Source organism: Hemitrygon akajei, chromosome 5 (genome assembly GCF_048418815.1).
Source record: "Hemitrygon akajei chromosome 5, sHemAka1.3, whole genome shotgun sequence".
NCBI lineage: Eukaryota > Metazoa > Chordata > Chondrichthyes > Myliobatiformes > Dasyatidae > Hemitrygon > Hemitrygon akajei.
The window spans coordinates 9,046,301-9,052,948 of NC_133128.1; positions in this window are offsets into that span (position 1 = coordinate 9,046,301).

Sequence of the window (6,648 nt, forward strand, 5' to 3'; positions counted from 1 at the left end):
ACTATCTTCCAGAAGCAGTGAGCGAGAGGGAGAGAGAGAAACCAGAAAAACGCAAGCAGACAGCGCTGAACACACGCTCACCTTCTACTCTCGTCTTTGTTGATCTTCAGGCTCCCGTAATGAGAAGAGGACATGTCCTGGATGGCGAGGGCCCTTACTGTTGGATGCTACCTTCATGAGGCACCATCTGCCACCTTTTGAAGGTGTTGATGGTGGGGAGGCAACTACTCCATGGAGCTGGCTGAATTTGCAACCCTCTGCAGCTTTTTCCAATCCTGTGTAGTGGCCCCTCCAAACCAGACCATGTTGCAACCAGTCAGAATGCTCTCCATGGCACATCTGTAAAAATTTGCATGAGTCTTTGTGGTCAACCTGTTGCTGAAAAATGCTATTTAGTTGCAAAGAATGCAGAAAAGACTTACGAGGATGTTGTCTGGACTCAAGGGTGTGTGCTGTGGAGAGAGCTGAGTAGGCGGGGACATTTTTCAGTGGAGTGTAAGAGAATGAGGAGTGATCTCACTGTGATGCATAAAATCAAAAGGGACATTTTAGCCCTCTGTAGGGCAGAGTTTGACCATGTCAGTATCAGCATCCAGTTTCCATGACCGGGGAGAAAGTTCTTGGGAAATTGATAGGCCTGGAGGTAGATAAATCACCTCGACCAGATGGTCTAAATCCCAGGGTTCTAAAAGAAGTGGCTGAGGATACTGTGGAAGTATTAGTAATGATTTTGGAAGAATCAATAGATTCTTGCATAGTTCCAGAGGACTGGAAAATAGCAAATGTCACTCCACTCTTCAAGGAGGGAGAGAGGCAGAAGAAAGGAAATCATAGGCCAGTTAGCCTGACCTTAGTGGTTGGAAATATTTTGAAGTTGATTGTTAAGGATGAGGTCTCAGGTTACTTAGAGGCACATGATAAAATAGGCTGCAGTCAGCATGGTTTCCTTAAAGGAAAGTCTTGTCTGACTAATCTGTTGGAATTCTTTGAAGAAATAACAAGCAGAATAGACAAAGGTGAATTGATGGATGTTGTGTACTTGGATTTCCAGAAGGCCTTTGACAAGGTGCCACACATAAGGCTGTTATGAGTCTTTGGTACTCCAGAAAAAGTACTAGCATGGATAAAGCAGTGGCTGATTGGTAGGAGGCAAAGAGTGGGAATAAAGGGATCCTTTTCTGGTTGGTTGCCAGTGACTAGCAGTGTTCCACAGGAGTCTGTGCTGGAACCGTATCTTTTTACGTTATATGTCAATGATTTGGATGAAGAAATTAATGGCTTTGTGGCCAAGTTTGCGAACAACACAAAGATAGATGAATGGGCAGGTAATGTTGAGGAAGCAGAGGGGCTGCAGAAGGACTTGGACAGAGTAGAAGAATTTGCAAAGAAGTGGCAGATGGAAAGCAGTGTTGGGAAGTGTATGGTCATGCACTTTGGTAGAAGAAATAAAAGCATAGACTACTTTCTAAATCCAGCAAAAAAATTAAAAATCCAAGGATAATTTACAGGTTGATTCAGTGGTGAGGAAGCAAATCCAATGTTATCATTCATTTCAAGAGGACTAGAATATAAAAGCGAGGATGTACTGTTGAGGCTTTATAAGATGCTGGTAAAGCCTCGCTTGGTGTATTGTGAGCAGTTTTTAAGAAAGGATGTGCTGACATCAGGGAGGGTTCACAGGAGGTTCATGAGGATGACTCCAGGAATGAAAGGGTTACCATATGAGGACCAATTGATGGCTCCAGGCCTGTGCTTACTAGAGTTCAGAAGAATGAAGGGGTGATCTCATTGAAACCTACCAAACGTTGAAGGGCCTTGATAAAGTGGATGGTAGGGGAGTCCAGGACCAAAGGGCACAACCTCAGAACAGAAGGACATTCATTTAGAACAGAGATGAGGAGGAATTTCTTTAGCCAGAAGAAATTGTCATCCCAGTCAGCTGTGGAGATTGTGGAAATTGATAGATTCTTGATTAGTCACGGCATGAAGAGTTACAAGGAGGAGGCAAGAGATTGGAGCTGAGAGGGAAATGAATCAGCCATGATGCAATGGCGGAGCAGACCTCATGGGCCAAATGGCCTAATTCTTCTGCTATAACTTATGGCCTTATGATCTTATGTGAGTGAAGTTATCCACACCAGTTCAGAGGCCCGGTTGTAGAGTAATGACTGTTCCTAAATCTGTTGGTTTGGGACCTAAGGCTCTTATATCTCCTTCCCGATGGCAGCAGTGAGAAGAGAGCATGGCCTGGATGATAAACTACACAGAAAGACTGACAAACAACCATCGTGTAAAAGAAGGCAATCTGTGCAGGTACAATTGTCACTGCAAAGTTCTGTTCATTATTGTTTGTGTGAACTTGTTGTCCACGCCACGTTCCTCATAGGAGTAATAGCTCCAAACAAGCATAATGCTTTGGGACACCCGAAAGATGTGAATGGTTTCACCGGATTCAAAACATCAGACTTGATGCTGACATAATGGAGGAAAGCACTAGATGGAGCTATCGAGCTTTCATTGTCACACCCCAACACCCCATTGCAGAGCTGTGAGCGAGGTTGTAGCGTTAGAAACTCATTAATCGCCCAATGTAACACTCCACAGGCTCCAAGGATTCAGCTTAGAGCACTGACAGCACAGGGCACTAACCTGGAAAAATGGAATCCAAATCTCCTCATAGCAGGGCTGTTCCTCAGGCAGCTTCATAAACACAAGAGATTCTCCAGATGCAGGAAATCTTGAGCAATGCACACACAAAATGCTGGAGGAACTCAGCAAGTCAAGCAGCATCTATGGAGGAGAATAAACAAGACTGGAAAGAAAGGGGGCAGGAACAAAATAAGAGGGTGGGGGGGGGGAAGGAGAACAAGCTGGCAGGTGATAGACGAGACCAGGTGAGGGGGAAAGTAGGTGGTGGAGGAGAATGAGGTAAGAAGCTGTGAGGTGATAGGTGAAAAAGGTAAAGGGGTGAAGAAGAAGGAATTTGATAGGAGAGGGGAACGGACCATGGGAGAAAGGGAAAGAGGAGGGTAACCAGAGGAAGGTGATGGGCAGGTGAGGAGAAAAGAACGGGTAAGAGGGAGGCCAGAATGATGAATGGAAAAAGAGAGAAGAGGGAGGGGGGAGGCATTACCAGAAGCTAGAGAAATCACTGTTAATACCATGTCAATATCCCTAGACAGCTTGCCTGGGCCAAAAGCCAAACTTGTATCCAGTGGATGTGTCCCACATGCGGAGGCAGTGTCAAAATCAGTGACACAATCACAAATGAGAAAGAGTTAACAATCTACCAGTTCCTCATCTAGGTAGCATGGTGGGTGAGTCTTCTCGTGTGTCAACAGCCATCCGCTTTAACACAGCCGATGCTCTTCATTTATAATGTTGAGCATGATCTTTTTTCAAGTTTCTGTTGTGGTCATTCTCCAAAAACTTTGAACAACCAGAATTGATTGTGCCTCTGATTAATTTGCATAATAAATAAATAAATAAAGCTGAGAACATGGGCTGCAGAGTCCTTGAAAGTGAGTCTGTAGGTTGTGGAATCAGTTCAGAGTTGAGGTGAGTGAAGTTACCCACACTGGTTCAAGAGTCTGATGGCTGTAGGGTAATAACTGTTCCTGAATTAGTGGTGTGGGACCGAAGACTCCGGTACCTGCTGCCCAGTTGTAGAAGTGATAACAGAGCCTAGACGATGGGGATCTTTGATGATGGACCCTGCTTTCTTGTGACAGCGCTCCTTGTAAATGTGCGTTTCTTATGAGTGGTTTGGTTTCCTTCTACATTCCAAAGGTGTAATTGGGCAGTATGTGCTCACTGGGCAGAAGGACCTACTACAGGTATCCCCGCTTTACGAATGTTTGCTTCACACCACTTCCCTTTTACAAAAGACCTACGTTACAGAGAAAGGTTGAACAAGTTAGGTCTTTATTCTTTGGAGCGTAGAAGATTGAGGGGGGACTTGATAGAGGTATTTAAAATTATGAGGGGGATAGATAGAGTTGATGTGGATAGGCTTTTTTCCATTGAGAGTAAGGGAGATTCAAACAAGAGGACATGAGTTGAGAGTTAAGGGGCAAAAGTTTAGGGGTAACATGGGGGGGGGGGAACTTCTTTACTCAGAGAGTGGTAGCTGTGTGGAATGAGCTTCCAGTAGAAGTGGTAGAGGTAGGTTTGATTTTGTCATTTAAAAAAAATTGGATAGGTATATGGACAGGAAAGGAATGGAGGGTTATGGGCTGAGTGCAGGCAGGTGGGACTAGGTGAGAGTAAGCATTCAGCACGGACTAGAAGGGCCGAGATGGCCTGTTTCCGTGCTGTAATTGTTATATGGTTATATTGGTAACCTGTTTTCGCATTACAAAGAGGATGTTCGCTTTAACTAATTTTTCCCATATAAATTAATGTTTCTTCGCTTTACGCCATTTCTGCTTAAGAAAGGTTTCATAGAAATGCTGTACCTTTGTAAAGTGGGGGGGGGGGGGGGCGGGATACCTGTACCTTGCCAAATCTCTAAATAAAAGTAAAAAAACAAACAAGAAGTATTTATTGCCCATCTGTGATTGCCTCTGAGGAAGTGATGGTGAACACCTTCTCTGACTACTTTAGTGACAATATCATGGGGTGCTGAGAGGGGAGGGAGTTCCAGGGCTTTGACCCAGAAAGGTGACTTCAGTTTTGGATGGTGCCTGAGAAGGAGAGAAATGTACGGGCAATAACACTTCAACAGAACTGCCACTTTTGACCTTCTTGGTGCGATGGTCACAGGTTCTGCAGGTGCCTTTGAAAAAATTCTCAAAGTTCAGCATATGAAATAGAAGACACATAATTATAAGCCTTTGTAAAACCTTGGGAATAACATGTTAAATATTGTATACCAGTGCGTAGGAAGGAACTTAAAGATATTAGTTTAATTAGTCACAAATACAGAATATCGAAATTTACAGTGAGAAACGTCATTTTCTTCAACAGACAACACAGTCTGAGGATGTGCTGGGTGTAACCACAAGTATTGCCACACTTCTGGGCATCAACATAAACGTCCTCAACTTACTAACCCTAATGAGTACACCTTTGGAAAGTGGGAGGAAACCAGAGCACTTGGAGGAAACTCCAAGCTCTTGGGGAAAATGTACAGATTGCAATGGAACTGAACCCAGGTCACTGGCACTATAATAGTGTTACGCTAACTGCTTTTCTACCATGTCATTGAAGAACTCTGAATGAATTTAAAAGACATTTCGATAGGAAAGGTTCAGAAGGATATGGACCAAATGTAAGCAAATGTGAAAATCTTACTGCCCATCACCTCTCCTAGGGTTCCCTCCTCTTTCCCTTTCCTCCTTGACACACTCCCCTCTCTTACCAGATTCCCTTTCCATCAGCCCCTCACCTGTCCCACCTATCATCTCCCAGCTTCTTACTTGAACTCCCTCCCCCAACCCTATCCACTCACCATCCCCCTCGCCTGGTATCACCGATCATCTTGCTGGTCTGTACTCCTCTGCCTCCCCAACCTTCTTGTTCTGGCTTCTTCCCTCTTCCTTCCAGCCCTGATGAAGGGTCTCGGCCGGTAATGCTGACCGTTCATTTCTCTCCATAACCTTATGAGGTCCTCCACCATTTTGTGTATGTTGCTCAAAATTTTCACCATCTGTGGAATCTCTTGTGTTTATGAGTTGCATGTTCTTGACAGGTGAGGAGTATTCTTGGGCCACTTGGTTGGAGGAAAGACTCTGAAGCTGTGTCTCTCAACAAAGCGAAAAATGCTGGAAACACTCAACAGGTCAGGCAGTAGCTGTGGGGAGAGAAAAAGAGCTAACATTTCAGTCTGAAGACCCTTTTTCACAACTGTAGCTGTGTGCATTTCTGTGAGGAGCACGTTGGCGATCGTAAATCAATTTGGGCAATCTTACCAGCTGAAAATGTACAAGATGGAGAGAGCAAACAATGGAACTATGGCTAGCTTATGTTAATCTAGAACTAAAGGTTCTCAAGCTTCCAACCTGACAGCATGGACATTTATTTCTCTAACTTCTAGGCAATAACCCCCTCTCCCCTTTCTCCCTTTCTCCATTCCCCATTCTGGCTCCCATCTTACCCCTTCTCTCCCCATCACCTGCCCATCATCTCATTCTGGTGACCCTCCTCCTTCCCTTGTTTCTATGGGCCACTCTCCTCTCCTATCAGACTGTTTCTTCTTCAGCCAGCCCTGCACCTCCTCCACCTATCCTCTTCTAGCTTCTTACTTTATCACCTTCTCCCTCCCACTCATCTTCCCCACCCCCCCCCCCAACCTGGCTTCACCTATCACTTGCCAGCTTGTACTCCTTCCCCTCTGCTCACCTCCTTATTCGAATTCTCCCCTTCCTTTTGTCCTAATGAAGGGTCAAGGCCCAAAATGTCGACTGTTTATTCATTTCCGTAGATGCCCCCTGACCTGTTGCGTTCCTCCAGGATTTTGTGTGTGTGTTGCCCTGGATTTTGAGCATCTGCAGAATCCCTTGAGTTTAGAGTTGAAGGGTTGACCAACTTGTTCCTCTGTTGCATATTCAGATGTTCTACTTACTCCCTCCCTGATTAGCAGAGAATCAGGAAATATTTTGAATATTGGCAGAACAGTTTTGCTTTGTCAGGTTGGCTTGATTATGA